The sequence below is a fragment of the Glycine max genome, chromosome 15, assembly GCF_000004515.6.
Source record: "Glycine max cultivar Williams 82 chromosome 15, Glycine_max_v4.0, whole genome shotgun sequence".
Taxonomy (NCBI): domain Eukaryota; kingdom Viridiplantae; phylum Streptophyta; class Magnoliopsida; order Fabales; family Fabaceae; genus Glycine; species Glycine max.
This window is the reverse complement of record NC_038251.2, coordinates 36,559,406-36,577,780: the sequence shown is the minus strand read 5'-3', so window position 1 is coordinate 36,577,780 and position 18,375 is coordinate 36,559,406. Positions and strand designations below refer to the sequence as shown.

The following is an 18,375-nucleotide window of genomic DNA, read 5'->3' as shown; positions in this document are numbered from 1 at the left end:
CCCCACTTTGCATTGACTCATTCACAGGGGAATACTCGTTGTCAAGGCTGTTAAAAAGAACATCAACTGTCAATCGGAAATTATGGCAGGTACACCAGTTAGTTTGCTAAGGCTAAAAACAGCAGCTAGTTCAGTATAAACTGTCAAGGGCCAACTCATTTAAAAGCTCAAGTTGGTAAGAGGAGGCTTATAAAGTTATAATCGGTTTTATATAACACAAAAACACCTCGAGCAAGAGCCCTTTAAGCTTCTTTTTTTTTAATTTTTAGTTGATCTATTGAAATCGAAGACAAGTACCCGTACAGGGATTTACAATAACTCACTTACCCTATTCAACTAATTGAACTAGATCCCTTTAGTAAAAGCCCTTTAAGAATAATGTGTGGACAATGCACAAATCCATTTTACCTTGTTAAAATTCAACATACAAGAATGGGCTGCAAGGATCATCCATAATATTGTGACTTATATAAAGTAACACTGAAAATAAATCCAAAAAGTTTGACCAAGCCTATATCAACTGATTCAGCTTTTAAGCTATGTATAACAAAAGGGGCACTTTCTTTTCAGGTATGAAAAAACATAAGAATGTCTTCTTAACTACTAGCAAACTGTTGTATACTATGCAAATTTTAAACAAATAAAAATATTTGGAGCATTTCTAAACTCTAGATTTCCCATTATAAAAGTATATTTCGAGCAAGTTTTAACAGGACATACCCATTAATACACTAAAAATGGCTTACACCAACAAAACCCACAAGCCAAAGACGGTTTCATGAGCTTTTGTCAGCCAACCATGTAAAGAAGCACTTATGTAAAACAGATCAAGTAGAGTAGAAATTTTGGAAGACTACATAGTACTGCAACATGTGAAAATTGAAGCAAATAATTCATTAAGAGTGTGTTTGATAAGTCACTCTAGTAACTTATAAACTATTTTGACTAGCTTATAAGCTAATTAATTTAGCTAAGTTTGTTTGTTACATAAACTTATTTTAGTATTTTTTATTTTATTTTCATAAACTACTTCAACTACCATATGAAAATAAGTTAGATTTTATGTTATTAGCTTTTTTTTTTACATTTTTATCCTCACTGATTTATTTGTAAACTCTTTTTACTGCTAACTTATTATTTAATCTTACAAAATAATTTCAATTCATTTAACTAGCTTATAAGCTTTTAGTTTTTCAACTCCTAGTAGTTTATAAAAAACATGAGTCTTTGAAAAAGGCTACTATATGAAGATCCATAAGAGCTAAATTGGAGAGTCAGAGACGATTAAGGTCAAAACTTAGTAATAGAACATGTTGACCTTATGCCATGTCAAATCATATTCACATACAGTAGGATGGTTAAAAAAATAAATAACTCGTAATGTTGCAAATACATACAATATGTGGGAATTTCAGAGAAATATGGGTATGTTATAACTAGGGACAAAGGAAGGAACGAAGGAAGATAACCGTTCTTTAATTTGCATCCTTCTTCTATTGTCTTATAGGTTTGTCCGGATACTGAAAAGAGAATAAGATCATTCAGAACTCTATATTTAAAAATGGTCAGCACTCGCTAGTACATTTGTCTCCTCACATAAAATAATTCAATACTTATGCAACAAGGAAGAGCAATTTTTGGGGAGCAGAATACATGACAAAACTAGATGATTAAAAGAAACGGAGGAGATCAATATCAATAGATCAGTAATACAAATTGCAGTGATCAAACCTGAGCTGCATAAATGTGAAGATAAGTCCAAGTACACCATCCAAGCTCTTCTTTAGGCACTGAGGAAGTAGACTTTCCCTATAGAAAAAAAAAAAGCGATGATAAAAAATAAACCAATCACAACATTTCACATGCATAAAGATACACTCAACATCTGAGTCCTTGATGAATACCTATTTGACTCAACATGCTCTAACAAGGCTACAAATAATCACTATGTTTACACATTCAAACAAAATACAGTAAAATCCCCCAAAAGATTTTTTTTAGGAAAAATGGGTTTTTCTTAAAAGCCTCAAGTTAATAGTAGAATTACACAACTTTTTTATACGGGTTCATCCTCTAACATTAGAGAAGCTAATCTAGTTATCTAATCCAAAATCAAAATTTGATTTTCACCATGCATATAGAATCCTTACAAGCAATCACAATCAATCTTCGATTCCCGCCATGAAAAAAGAGACTTAGGCACTCAATACTAGGGTCCTTTGTGATAAGAATCTAAGAGAAACCTACCATTAGCCCAAACTAGAAACACCTATTCTAGCATGTCTTCAGTGATTCATGCACAAACAAAAAAGATGTGTAAAAGCATACACGAAAATCAAGAGTAAAGATAGATACAACCTGATCAATCTTTTCTGCAAAATCTTGCTTGACTGAAGAGGTGTTCTTCTTGAACTCTAGAAAGTGACACAACTCACTTGTCACAAAAGATCTTCAAAATCAAAAAGATTTGAAGGTGTGAGTTACTTTTTCTAAACACTTTTCTTCTCTTCTTTCTTTAACTAATAACAACACATGATCTTAGCTCATTCATAAGTTTATTTCATTTGTGTTATGAAGACAACACAAGCTGGTTATTTATAGAGAAAATAATTATAATCACCCGTAATTGATTAAATCAAGTAATCAATAAGATTATTTTTTATTGATTAAAGTGTTCTTCCGAAAACTTGGAAACAGCTCAAGAACAATGTAATTGATTAGATACTCAAAGTAATTGATTAAAGTGTTCTTGTTCACTTTTGAAACACTTATAGAAAGAGAAGTAATTGGTTATATCACATGGTAATCGATGAAAGCAAAGACTCCTAAATAAACCAGTCACTGTCTCAAAAACAATTATGTAATCGATTACGATAAGGTTGTAATCAATTAAACCAATACGAGACATACTGTAAGCTTCAGACAACTTGTGTAGTCAATTACGATAAGGTTATAATCGATTAAAACAAAGAGTTTTTCCTTCTGAAGAAACTTTTCTATCTTAGAAATTTTTCTTCTAACTTACTCATGATGATGCATTATGCACAAAATATATGATATGGACTAAGATGCAACATTCAATATAACAACCAATACAAATACCACTCAAGGGAGTTAGGCATGTAAAAGACAAAACATCTTCAAGATTTTCTCCAAGCTCCAAGCTTTAGTCTTCATGTTGTTCATGTTGCTCCCCTATCTCTAACACTTCTTCTTCTTCTTCTTCTGTGAAACTAGTTTAGCATGAGGGCATATAGGCAGTTTGTGACATATGATGGTAAGGTGAATACCTGGCATATCAAATGATTGGCATGTGAATAGGTTTGTGTTCCTGCGTAGGACATCAGCTATACATTTGTACTTATGACTGGTAAGGTTCGTGTTAAGCTGTGTACATTGCCTAGGTTTGGGTCCGAGCTATAGCTTGACAAGTTCCTCAATAGGCTTTGGGCCTTTGTTAATGGTGTCGTCACGCAAATCCACATCGAATATGTTATCTTGATCTCCCATACTTGCTTTGTAAATTGTCGGGGTTCGGATTGGGGACCCGTCGTCCATGCTCATGACTTGACTGCTACCACCAGATGTGAGATAAGGCTTATTTGGATCTTGAATAAGAGGATATCACCTTTAAGCTTTCAACATAGCATTGTCGGGCCTGCTTCTGGTCTTCCTTGATAGTTATGATCTCTCCCATCAAGGTTGGAAATTTTATCTTGACATGTGGTGTGGAGGCGATGGCTTTGAGTTCGTTCAGCATTTTCTTGCCAATCAAAGCAAAGTAGGAGGTTGATAACTGCGAAATATAAACTAATTTGATAGTCAATTTGGATTAATAAGTGGGTGTAATTTCTTTACTTTATTATTGTTTTTAATGAAATAATGAAGAAATTAACATCTTTGCTATTTTTTATTAGCAAAATTCAAAAGAAGAAGATTTCAAGTGCTTTAGAGGAAAAATTGATGCAAAAACTAGAAGAAAAAAACTTGAAAAAAAATTGGAAGAATTGGAAAGTCCGTTTAGCGCGCAAGACAGGCCCAGAGCGCATTCTCGCTCAGTGTGCAACACACGCTAAGCACGAGGAAAAATTGGAAGAATTGGAAAGTCCGCTTAGCGTGAAAGTTCACGCTAAGCCCGAAGTCAGCGTGAAAGTTAAGCTACCTAGTGCCTATATAAAGAGAAGGAAGCAAAAGAAAAAGACACAAAGTCTCACACCCTACGCATTGGGTCTATCCCTTAGGGGAAACCCTCTCTCTTTAGTCATCCATCATCTTCTTCCATTCACCTCAATCCCCTAAAGTGTAAAAGTCTCTTATGACAATAAGAGGCTAAAATCCCCCTTAGTTAGGGCCTGGCAGGCCTAAAAAGCCAACAGATGTATTGTAATGATTCATATCTATCAATATAATCAGGTGTTTTCTTTCCTATTATCCTTTCTTATTTTAATTTCATGTATCATTCATTCTTGCATCATCTTTAGGGGTTAGTCACTTGGGAGACTGTAATCCTTAATAGAAACACAATGAAAGTCTTACATGCATTAGTTTTAGGGGTTATTCATTGTGAAATGGTAATGACTACAAAACTGGGAAAGGGTATCTCAACATTGCATTTTTAGGGATAGAGTTAGAGTTACTTTGTCGTGTCTCTGCATACATCTTTATACTTAATATTGTTTATGATTCCACCTTTGCAAAGGGAATTGGGAGAGAGAATACTTAAATTAGGCTCTTCATCATGAGGGATATGGGTTGAGCATATTAATAGATGTGGGTAGAAAAAATTCACCAAATTGATAGAGAAAAATCTAAAATAATACATCTTAGCCAAATAAGACAGGCTAGGTCTCAACATAGAGGTGTTCGCGGTGCGGTTTGGGTGGTTTTTTTCTCAAAATTACGTCTGAACCAAACAATAAATTAACATGCGGTTTGGTTCGATTTGGATTTTTTTTTTTTAAAAAATCCAAACCAAACCAAACCAATCTATGCGGTGCGGTTTGGGCGGTTTTTTTGGTTTCTTTTTAATTATAAAATCTTGTTTATAATCATAATAAAAATTAACATGTTGTAGATCTAAATATTCCTTAAGAAAATAAAGTATAAAAATATAAAACAGTCAAATAATTCAAGTAATTCATAAAAATCTGCTACAACAATAATTCAAGTAAAACATAAAAACATAAAACAGTCAATAGATCCAAATAATTCATAAAAATCTGCTACAACAATAATTCAAGTAAAACATAAAAACATATGAATAATGATTCCAATCTTCCAATTCTTCATCCTTAGTCTCCAATAATTGCATGTCAAACAATCCAAGCCTTCATTCTTCATTCTGCAGAAATTAAAACAATCAAAGAATTAATATTTCTTTTAATACTCAATTAGGGTTTTGAGGTGCGCCGCTGCCCGCTGGTACTTGTAGAAAGAAGAAGAAGAATATTAGGGTTTAGGGTAATGGTAAGTGAAACGTGAATTGTGTAGCCAGTAGTGTGTAAGTGAAATGCAACACAGAAATAAGTGAAATGCAAATAGTGAAACTGAAACGCAATCCGCACCTAATGGGCAATGTCACACGTACTAAAATAAAAATTAAAAAATATATATAATATGTAAATATGCAGTTTGGTTCGGTTTGGTTTAGATTTTCAGCTAGAAACTGAAACCGAACCAAACCGCTCAATTTCTATAAAAAAAAAACCAAACTAATCCGAAAACTTGCAGTTTGGTTTGGATTTCAGTTTTTTTTTTTTTTGCGGTTTGCGACTTTCCGTTTGGGTTGGTTCGGTTTTGAACACCTCTATCTCAACATTATCACATTCTGAGAATTTATCTTCCTCTATCTTCATCTTATCTTTTACTTTTCTTATCTTATCTTTCTTTATCTTCTATTTTCTTTTATCTTTATCATCTTTTAATTCAAATATTTTATCTTTTCTATCTTCTATTTTTATCTTTAAATCTTTTAACTTTTCTTTTAAATCTTTATTTTATCTCCTATCTTTCTTTATCTATTATTTTATTTCTTTATCTCTTGCTTTTGAATTGGGTTTGCATCAATCTAAGTACAAACAAAGTCCTTGTGGATTCGACAATCAGACTTCTGAGTACTTTACTACTTGTGATAAAATTGGTACACTTGTCAATCGTTTTGGCACCATTGACAAAGACTTTGGTTTTCGTACTTGGTTGTTACAAATCCAAATTTGAGAGTAATTATTTTTTATTTTATTTAAATTTTGTTTTATCTATTAATTTTTTAATTTCTTTATTTTATTTTTCAAATTTTGTTTCTTTATTCGCTCTTATTTTATTCTTTTTTAAAAAAAATTAAAAAAATATTTTTAAGTTTTAATTTTTATTCTGTGATAACGTACACGGTAGTTGTTTCTTTTGTGAACAGTTCACATTCCTTCATTGAAAAACGCATCATGGCAGAAGATTGTCCACAAAGGATGATACTAGAGGATTACTCTAGCTCTTTTATACCTCAATACTTCCCCAGCATAGTCAGACAAGATGTGCGGGCAGCCAACATTTCATATCCATATTCCCTCATCCAACTGATCCAAGAGAATTTGTTCCATGGCCTACCGAGTGAAGATCTGTACACACATCTGGCCACATAAATCAAGATCTATAACACGGTGAAGATAGCAAGAATGCTTGAAGACACCATCAGCCTCAACTTATTTTCTTTTTCCTTGGTCGGTGAAGCAAAAAGATGGCTTCGCTCGTTTAAGGGGAATAGCATGCGAACATGGGACGAGATGGTGGAGAAGTTCCTGAAGAAGTACTTCCCGAAGTCCAAGACCATTGAGGGAAAGGTGGAAATCTCATCCTTCCACCAACGCCCTCATGAATCGTTGAGTGAAGCCCTTGATCGCTTCCATGGGTTACTCAGGAAGACTCCTACACATGGGTTTAGCGAGCCAATCCAACTCAGCATCTTCATTGATGGCTTGCAACCCCATTCCAAGCAACTCCTTGATGCCTCAGTCGGTGGGAAGATCAAGTTAAAGACTCCAGAAGAAGCTATGGAGCTGATAAAGAATATGGCGGCCAGTGATCATGCCATTCTCCGTGATCGACCCTACAGGCCTACAAATAAAATTCTTCTTGAGCTCACTTCTGAGGATGCTATGTTGGCTCAAAACAAGCTTTTGGCCAAGACCTTAGAGACCCTCACAACAACTTTGAGTAATCTTTCTCAACAACTGCATGCAATGCAACATTCTTCATCTTTAGTCATGCAAATTGTGAGATGCAACATTTGTGGTGGCACTCATGAGTGAGGCTCATGCATGGTCCAAGATAACATAACTAATTACATGGGTAGCCAGAATCATCAAGGATTCCATCAAGGAGGACCACCAGACTTTTATCAGAGAGGTAATTTTTCACAAGGCCAAGGTTGGAGATCCCATCTAGGGAATAACTTCAACCAAGGGGGTTCATCTTATCAGCCTCCTAGCCAAGAGCCCGGCCTATGGGAGGAAACCACTAAGTTGGAGGAATTGCTGGTACAATTCATGAAGAGGACCGAGTCACATCAAAAGAGTACCAATGCAGCAATATCTAGAGGTACAAATAGGCCAACTAGCTAAGCTAGTTGCTGAAAGGCCCACCGAAACCTTTGGGGTCAATACTAAGATGAAGCCCAAAGAGGAGTGCAAGGTAATTTTCACTGAGAGAGAAGAGAAGGAAAAGAAAACTGAGGAGGATGTGCGTGATGAGGAAGGAGAAAAGAAAGAAGAGAGAGAAAGAAATAAGGAGAAAACACAACAATGGGAGAAGTGCTCACAAGTAGAAATTCAACAAAAAATTATTCTCCAAGTCAATACCCCTCCTCATCAACTGACTTTCAAGGAAGAAAGGCATGGAGAGCATGATAAATCTTTAAGTGTCATTCTTTCCTTGATCACCAACACTTCTCTTGCAATAATATGGAAGGTGTTTCCGGGATACATGAGTTTCATGGAGTCTCTAGCTAAGAGGCGAAAATGCAAGGAGGATGTGTTTTATGTGACCTTCATGCCACCTTGAAGGCATTGGATCCGTCAAGCTAATGACGTTAAAGAAGTGCTTACTGGGAGGCAACCCAGAATTTCTTACCCTATCTCTCTTTTAGTTAATTGCATTGTGTGTTTTTGTTTTTTTAGGATAGTTGTGTTATTTCTTTTCTTTATTTTGATTTCTTGCAATTTAATTTCAGCAATTTAATTCCAGTACTTTAATTTTAGTTATTCAATCAAAATTGCATGATAGAGACATAAGAAATTAATAATTGGCTACAACATGTTTTGGATGAATTGATGAATGAGATATAATGTGTACTAATGAGATGATTGTGAAAATTATGATTTTTGTGTGAGCAGACGTTATTGTGAGTGATGAAGTATGAATCGAAAACACAAGAGTGAAGATGTTAGCATGTCTGAACATAAAACATGGTATGGTAAGCCAAGTTCTTCATAAATGTCTGGTGAGTTGTGCGAACCTTTGATTGTGAAAGAACAATTGTTCTTAATTTCCTAATTTTTCATGATTCTTAGATTGTTTAAGTACATACAAAATGTGGAAATGATGAAGGCTTTGTTTTGATTTTCTTATCCACTGAGCCAAATAGCCAACCTGTTACTAAAATAAATCCTTGCACCCTATTGCGCCTAATGTGAATAAATTGTCTTTGAAACCCGAGCCGAATGAAATTACTGACCACCTTATCTTAGGTTGTAGGAGAGCACGGATTAAGATAAATTTACCCTTAATTTGGGGGAGGAAGATTCTTGGGTGAAATTTTTGTTTTATGAATACTAATAACAGCATATACTCAATTGTGATAAGTTGCTACAGTACCCGTGTAATCCAATTTAGTTTCAAAAAAAAAGGAAAAAAAGAAAAAAGAAAAGAAAAAAGGTATGCTTTAAATAAAAAAACTAATAGCAACTATGTACAAAAAAATAAAAATGTGTTGTTAAGAATGGAAGACATGAAAGTTGGGGCTGTGAAATATAAAGCCATGGATTATCAGAAAAATATGAGGTAGGTGCTCTCTTAGAACCTAACTTTGAATCCAAAGAAAAACCATGAGTTACTTGTTAGCCCAGCCATGTTACAAGCCTAAAAAGTCCTTAGTGATCCACAATATTTGTTTATAATTACATTAATTGAGATGAAGTGCAATGTTGGGAATATTAATTTCATTTGTTAGATTGAAAACACTCTTAGACGCGACACTTGTGCGCTAAGGGAAACACTGACCTTGTGAGGAATGAAGTGAGGTAAGTCTGCCTTGCTAAAGTTTTTACTTGCTAACCCTTTTCCTCTCCATGTGTATTCCTTCATGCTTCCATCACAAGATCAAGACAAATGCAAGCTCAGGATTAGTAGGTGAAAGGTTTGAAAAGGTTTCGCAGTTATCTCATGTGTTGATACATTCAGAACTTGTCTTTTGCTTAAGGACAAGCAAATGTTTTAATTTGGGGGAGTTTGATGACTGTGAAATATAAGCTAATTTGATAGTCAATTTGAATTAATAAGTGGGTGTAATTTCTTTACTTTATTATTGTTTTTAATGAAATAATGAAGAAATTAACATCTTTGCTATTTTTTATTAGCAAAATTTAAAAGAAGAAGATTTCAAGTGCTTTAGAGGAAAAATTGATGCAAAAACTGGAAGAAAAAGCCTTGAAGAAAAATTGGAAAGCCCACTTAGCGCGCAAGATATGCCCGGTGTGTATTCTCGCTCAACGTGCAACACACGCTTAGTGCGAAAAAGGCCTACGAAGAAGCCCAAAGGCGTGCTTAGTGCGAAAGTTCGCGCTAAGCCCGAAGTCAGCGTGAAAGTTAAGCTACCTAGTGCCTATATAAAGAGGAGGAAGCAGAAGAAAAAGACACGGAGTCTCACAACCCACGCATTGGGTCTATCCCTTAGGGAAAACCCTCTCTTTAGTCATCCATCATCTTCTTCTATCCACCTTAACCCCCTAAAGTATAAAAGTCTCTCATGACAATGAGAGGCTAAAACCCCCCTTAGTTAGGGCCTGGCAGGCCTAAAAAGCTAACAGATGTATTGTGATGCTTTATATCTATCAATGCAATCAGTTGTTTTCTTTCCTATTATCCTTTCTTATTTTAATTTCATGTATCATTCATCTTTCCATCATCTTTAGGGGTTAGTCGCTCGGGAGAGGTAATCCTTAATAGAAATACAATGAAGGTCTTACATGCATTAGTTTTAGGGGTTATTCATTAGGAAATGGTAATGTCTACAAAACTAGGAAATGATATCTCAACATTGCATTTCTAGGGATAGAGTTAGAGTTACTTTGTTGTGTCTCTGCATACATCTTTATACTTAATGTTATTTACGATTCCATCTTTGCAAAGGGATTTGGGAGAGAGAATACATAAATTAGGCTCTTCATCATGAAGGATCCGGGTTGAGCATATTAATAGATGTGGGTAGGAAAAATTCACCAAATTGATAGAGAAAAATCTAAAATAATACATCTTAGGCAAATAAGATAGGCTAGATCCCAACATTATCACATTATGAGAATTTATCTTCCTCTATCTTCATCTTATCTTTTACTTTTCTTATCTTATCTTGCTTTATCTTCTATTTTCTTTTATCTTTATCATCTTTTAATTCAAATATTTTATCTTTTCTATCTTCTATTTTTATCTTTAAATCTTTTATCTTTTCTTTTAAATCTTTATCTTATCTTCTATCTTTCTTTATCTATTATTTTATTTCTTTATCTCTTGATTTTAAATTGGGTTTGCATCCATCTAAGTACAAACAAAGTCCTTGTGGATTCGACACTCAAACTTCTGAGTACTTTACTACTTGTGATAAAATTGGTACACTTGCCAATTGTTTAACAAAGGTATCTACGTCAACAATTAAATACCTGATGGTGAAGCTCCTTGAGAGCCTACCTTGACTGAAGGTGGTCATTAGGCCTATGTAGCCTCTAGTCTCTACTCTCTCTCCAGCAAAACCAAAAAGTGGTCCAGAGTGTGGTTGAATCATGTCAGATGATATTTTGAGCCTTTGAAAAAGTCTTCCAGCAAAGTATATCTTTGGAGTTGTCTTGGTCAAGAAGGACCTTAAGCACCATGAAATTGGCAATAACAATAGAGATGATCATAGGGTCATCCCAGTTGACGGGATTAATGCCTTTGAAATCTTTGTCAATGAACATTATGGGAGGGAGGCTCCTTGGTGTTGAATATCGACGCAGTTGATGGCAATATCTTTAATTGCATAAAGATGGTGTTTACAGGATTGGCTAGACAGTCCTCCATAGGAAAATCCGCCTACAATGGTGTTGATGACTCCCTCAATCTATTGAGCAGGTTTGTTATCGTGCTTTTGTTGGGGTTGATGTTCATGTCTCTGTTGGTGATTCCTTTGTCTCCCTCTATCTTCTGCTATGTCCCTCCTTCTATCGACATCATATCCTCTATGATGGTCCTCTTGGTGGCCTCTGGGTCTTGCTTCTGTTGGGTTTTTAAGCCTCTTCACAATTTGGGCTAGGTATCTTGCCTGTATGAGTTCTTTAATTTTATTTGTAGTGTTTGGTTCTGTCTAACCCAGGTCTGGGAGGAAGTGTCAAACGTAACTTTATGGGTATCTCCACATTGAAGGCCTTTTCAAGAATAGTGACTCGATTTGCGATCAAGGGTGTGTAACACTTATACTTGGGTCCCCTTGGGAGAGGTTGGCCTTTGTCTTGTTTATGCCTTTTGTTTGATTTGTACGAGTCAATTTTACTACCTCCTTCCTTTTTATCAAGCTTTTGTCCACCCTTTCGGGCCTCATTTCTAAACCTTGACATCTCTTCCAATTGAATATAGTTTTTGGCTCGTTTGCATAACTCGTCCATGTTGTTATGAGTTTTTTTGCATAGACTTTTTTTCATAGATTGTCTACGAACTTACCAGGCCGTAAGGCAAGTAGCATGGACTGTAGTGCAACTTCAAGGTTCAGATTCCTGATTTGGACAACAATTCATCCAAACATGTCCATGAACTTATGGAGTGATTCATCATCTGCCTGCTGCAAACTAGTTAGGGCGCAGAAGTTATACGATATGATCGGCTGGTTGCATACTAAGAGCTGAAACATTCGATAAGGGTGTCAAAGCTATCAATGGACCATGGAGAGAGTCATCCGTACCTTGTCAATGCTGCCCCTTTGAGGGACGTTGGGAAAACTCGACACAAGATTGCATCTTCATTGGCGTAGAGATTAGCCTAGGTGAGGAATGCATTCAGATGTTCGTCTAGATCTGTAGTTCCATCATAGCGCTCTAGGTTGAGAGGTTTCCAACCTAAAGGAAACTCGACTTCCATGATACGGTTGACAAAAAGGTGTCGATGAGTTATCTGCTCTTCATGGCGTTGTATGTGCAAGGGTGTTAGTCGTCTTATACGACTAACTTTTGTATAGAAAACATTTTCCAAAACTTGTATAGTTCCCCAATTTATGGTTATTTTGTAGTGATTTTTGTAAATAAATCTTGTTTTATGGTTAAAGCTGTCTCTAGAATATGTGTTGGACATGTGGCCTCCGAAATCTTAAGAAGGGGTGAATTAATTTTCCACTAACAAATTTTTAACCCCCTTCTAAAAGAAGAGATAGGCTCAGAATGCAGAAAAAGCAGCAATCAATTTAATAATGTTCTTTAAACATGTAAGAAAAAAATCGATTGCAATAAAATGAATGAGATAAGGGAAGAGAGAATGCAAACACAGTTTTTATACTGGTTCGGCAAAGTCCGTGCCTACGTCCAGTACTCAAGCAACCCACTTGAGATTTTCCACTTCCTTTGTAAAAATTCGTTTACAAAGTCTGAACCACATAGGGACAACCCATCCCTTGTGTTTAGGAATCCTTACAACTTAAGAGACCCTCAGTCCCTTAAACAATATCTTTGAATGAGAAGAAAGAAAGAAGAATTCTCTCTTGAAGAAAAGGATATTACAATTGATGTCCATGGAGAAACTCTTAATGGATTTACAGGTGTTTGCCCAAGAGTTTCTTTTAAAAGAGCATTTGGCAATGTAGTTCTCTTGGAATCTCTCTCATTCTCTTTTGAGAGGATAAGACATTCTGGACCAACAAAACTCTTTGCCAATTTCATCCCAAGTCACACATATATATAGGCCTTTGATGGCCATTCAAAATCCAAATGATAAGATGTGACTGTTGGCGATATTCCTTGAAAATCCTCTCTGGTAATCGATTACAGCATTAGTGTAATCGATTACACAATTATTTTTCTTGAACAGTTGTGACTCTTCATTTAAAATTTGAATTCCCAACGTTCAGAGTCTCTGGTAATCGATTACACACTTTCAAACCATTGGTAATCGATTACATGTGCCTTGGATGACTTGAAACCTTTTGTTTTAAGACAAGGCTTGATCTTGAAGAAATCTTGAATCAAGGCTTTGTTTGTTGAAACAATCTTGTATTAATCTTGAAGCAAATGAGCCTTATTTTGAGTCTTTATCATCAAAATCATGTATACATGCATTCACATTCTCCCTCTTTTTGATGATAACAAATATGTGATTTCTTCTCGACATCATCAAAGCTTGCATGATTCACATTCTCCCCCTTTTTTATGATGACAACCATTATCCAAGGCTTGATCTTTTTGACATCATCAAAATCTTCATGATTTACATTCTCTCCCTTTTTGATGATGACAACCACCTGTAGGTTAGGAGCAACAACAAAGAAAAAATATTTATTTGCATATAGTTTACTCCCCCTTGGTTTTGCAATGATTACTTATATGAGACAATTGAAGATTTCATATTTTTTTTCATATAAAAAGTTTTCTCATAAAGAATAGATAATTTTTCCTTACTATTTTATCATTTATCTTTCTCTCCCCCTTTGTCAACATCAAAAACAAATCATGAATAGAGAGGAGAAAAATGTTACCACTTGTTGCAATGTATGAGAATCAAGTCATACCAAAAGGCATTAAAACAATCATTCAATATTAATCAAGCAAAAAAAAGTACAATAAAATATCAATCAAACACACAATCAAAAGCAATCAACAAAATACAATCAAAAACAATTATTAAAGACAATCATCAAATACTATCAAACACAATCAATATAACTATCAATCATAATCATCAATGATGATAAAAATTTAAGCAGAAAACAAGCATCAAAACTCAATCAAAAGTTAACAATCATAGACAAAAACCATCAAAAGTAATCAATCAAAGACAAGTGACCTGTTGGTATCATTTGATATTACTTGTTGGGCTTGTTGATCAAGTGGCCTTTGTTTGTTGTCTTCATAAATCACATATTCACTTTTCTTGGGGAGAAATGTGGCCTTTGTTTGTTGTCTTCATAAATAACATATCCATTTATCTTAGGGAGAAATATGAATAAACTTTGATGCATGCCATGTGTTTGGAGAAATTTCTATCAATGTATCGACTTTGCTCTTCTCCGTTTTCATAGTCTTTCATCATGATACCCAGACTTATGATTTTTTTATCTGAATCACTTGAAGAATTTATGACATTATCTTCCCAAGTGATGTATCCTTTCTTTTCTTTCTTCTCTTTGAAATTCCTCTTGTCAGATTTTTCATTCTTCTTTTGAAGACAGGACAATTGAATCTCATATGCCTAGATTGGTCGCATTCAACATTTTTGGGCTAAGGAGGAATCTTCTTCTTTCTTCTTTCATCATCATCTTCTTTCTTCTCTAGTTTTTTTTATGTAGTTGCATTTCTCTCTACCATTGTAGGAATAAAGGAATCAAATTCAATGGTTTCCCATATCTTTAAATCAATGGTTTCTTTAAAGATCTGTATTCGGGTTTTCCAATAATGATAACCCTCACCATTGAACATAAGAGCCTATTGATAGAATTTCCTCAGAAAATGGAAAGTTGGATGAGGCCATATCTATTCTTGAAGTTTTTAAACTTTGTACAAGAATACTGCTCTAAAACCACTTGTTAGACATGTGGCCTTAGAAATCTTAAGAAGGGGTGAATTAATTTTCCACTAACAAAATTTTAACCCCCTTCTAAAATAAGAGATAGGCTCAGAATGCAGAAGAAGCAACAATCAATTTAATAATGTTCTTTAAACATGCAAGACAAAAATTGATTGCAATAAAATGAATGAGATAAGAGAAGAGAGAATGCAAACATAGTTTTTATACTGGTTCAGCAAAGTCTGTGCCTATGTCCAGTACTCAAGCAACCCACTTGAGATTTTCCACTTCCTTTGTAAAAATCCATTTACAAAGTTTGAACCACACAGGGACAACCCATCCCTTGTGTTTAGGAATCCTTACAACTAAAGAGACCCTCGGTCCCTTAAACAATCTCTTTGAATGAGAAGAAAGAAAGAAGAATTCTCTCTTGAAGAGAAGGATATTACAATTGATGTCCATGGAGAAACTCTTAATGGATTTGCAAGTGTTTGCCCAAGAGTTTCTTTTGAAAAAGCATTTGGCAATGTAGTTCTCTTGGAATCTCTCTCATTCTCTTTTGAGAGGATAAGACATTTTGGACCAGCAAAACTCTCTGCCAATTTCGTCCCAAGTCACACATATATATAGGCCTTTGATGGTCATTCAAAATCCAAATGATAAGATGTGATTGTTGGCGATATTCCTTGAAAATCCTCTCTGGTAATCGATTACAGCATTAGTGTAATCGATTACACAGTTATTTTTCATGAATAGTTGTAACTCTTCATTTAAAATTTGAATTCCCAACGTTCAAAGTCTCTGGTAATCGATTACACACTTTCAAACCATTGGTAATCGATTACATGTATTGGTAATCAATTACATGTGCCTTGGTTGACTTGAAACCTTTCGTTTTGAGGTAAGGCTTGATCTTGAAGAAATCTTGAATCAAGGCTTTGTTTGTTGAAACAATCTTGTATTAATCTTGAAGCAAATAAGCCTTGTTTTGATTCTTCACCATCAAAATCATGTATACATACATTCACATTCTCCCCTTTTTGATGATGACAAACATGTGATTTCTTCTCGACATCATCAAAGCTTGCATGATTCACATTTTCCCCCTTTTTGATAATGACAACCATTATCCATGGCTTTATCTTTTTGACATCATCAAAGTCTTCACGATTTACAATATGTCCATTGGATTTAATGATTAAATATGTGCAATTTCAGGTGAAAAAGAGGCTAAGTCATGAAGTGCTAAAAGTGACAATTGAGCTTAGCTCATCAGTGGGCTATGCGGGCATCCACCGCTTTGCGCAGCTTCAGCGTGCTTAGCGTGACAGAAGAATCTGGCAAAGCATCAATATCATGGTCGCGCGCTAAGCGCGAGATCAGTGCGCTAAGCGTAGCAATTGTCTTCAACCATGGACTGAATGCATGAAATTGAGGATGTGATCCCGGTGAAAGTGTGATCCTTAAATTTTGAGAGAAGCGACTATCATTTAGTACTGATTTTTGCGTGAATCTCTGAAGTATGGACTGAATGCATGAAATTGAGGATGATGATGGCCATGTTTGATTGTGATAGCCACTTAGCCAAAAAGCTGACCATGTGCTTGAATGAATTATCCCTTGTACCCAGTTTGAGCTGAATGAATTATTGATTGATTGAACCTTGAGCCTATACAGTGTTATCTCCTGCTACCTTGACTTAGGTTGTAAGAGAGCATCATCCACAGGAAGCGCGGTTCAAAGCAAATTTGTCCCAAATTTGGGGGAGGCACTGGGTAAGAATTGAAATGGTCAAAGTAAAGAGCATACACACACTATTTTTGTATATACACATAATGTCTTTGTATATCTTATGTTAAAAAAAACCATGAAATTCATAAGTGTGTGTGCTGCAAAATAATGAAATGAAGCTGAGTGCATAAATAAAAGGCAAGTATGGGGTGTGAATGAATGAAAAACTAAAGATTTATCTATGGATGAATGCTCTCCTAGAACCTAAGTTTTTGAATCCTAGAAAAACCATGATTTGTTGGAAGCCTAACCCCATTACAAGCCTAGAAAGTCCTTCGGGTTCATTTTGTGTGTTCATTGATGTATGATATGAGATGAAATGCAAAGGTTGGGACTTGTGTTAGTTGTTTATGATGGAATGAGCCTAAACACTTGAGCTTGAGTGAAACAATGACTGTGAGGTTTTGGTTGAGGATCCTTCCTTGATTTCTGCCATCCTTACTAGCTTATTTCAGTTGTGACTCTAATGTGTTTGTTCCTATCTTTGAAAAGCTGGATGTTTGTGAAAAGAAATTGATTGAAGCATGTCCATGATATTCAATTCATATGGTTGAATTTCACTGTGAAGCAAACACCATTTTTGAGTGATCACTGTAGCTTGTCACTTGAGGACAAGTGAATTGTTCTTTCTTTGCTTGAGGACAAGCAAAACTGTAAATTTGGGGAAGTTTGTTAGTCGTCTTATACGACTAACTTTTGTATAGAAAACATTTTCCAAAACTTGTATAGTTCCCCAATTTATGGTTATTTTGTAGTGACTTTTGTAAATAAATCTTGTTTTATGATTAAAGTTATCTCTAGAATATATCTGTTGGATTTAATGATGAAATATGTGCAATTTCAGGTGAAAAAAGAGGTTAAGTCATGAAGTGCTAAAAGTGACAGTTTAGCTTAGCTCATCAGTGGGATAAGCGCGCATCCACCGCTAAGCGTAGCTTCAGGGCGCTTAGTGCGACAGAAGAATCTGGCAGAGCATCAATATCAAGGTTGCGCGCTAAGCGCAGTAGTTGTCTTCAGCCAAGCTCAGCGCACGACTGGCGCTAAGCTCAAATCCACTTATTCGCGCTAAGCATGAGGGTGGCGCTAAGCGCAATGTCGCAAATTTAGAGCCTATTTAAAGCCTGTTTTGTGCAGAATTAGGGTGCAATGCCCTGAGTATAGAATTCCAGAGCACACCACAGTGCCTATTTCGAGAAAAGAGCTCTGGAGGCAGCAAAAGGAGCAACTTTTGCAGAGATACCTAGGTTTTGTAATCTCATTATTGTTAGGGTTTCTTCTGTAATGGCTGGCTAAACACCCTTGTTGGGGATTTCTAAAGAACAATTGATGTAATTATTTTAATATCTAATTGATTGTGTTTCTTGTGTTCAATGCTTCTTTCAATGCTTAAATTTCATATGCTCTTGGTCTGATCACCCATTTGTGTGCATAGTTAGGTGACTTTAGCATTGGGAAATGTATTGTTGCCTTAGAACTTGAATGAAGCAGAATTGAAACTTAGTCTTACAAGAGGGATCTGTGGATTAAGTTTTGGTTTTAAATATGTTGTCACAATAATGTTGTTTGGTCTAAGTCTAGTCC

At 35.3% G+C, this 18,375-nt stretch overlaps 1 long non-coding RNA gene across 1 annotated transcript in view; it reads right to left on the bottom strand.

The window, feature by feature from the left end:
* Positions 1-5,119: 5,119 nt before the first annotated feature.
* LOC121173577 (uncharacterized) overlaps positions 5,120-18,375 on the bottom strand; it is a 31,156-nt gene continuing 17,900 nt past the window's right edge. Inside the window, exon 3 of the long non-coding RNA XR_005888664.1 lies at positions 5,120-5,341. This is a non-coding gene — a long non-coding RNA (uncharacterized lncRNA). The remainder of the gene's footprint in view (positions 5,342-18,375) is intronic.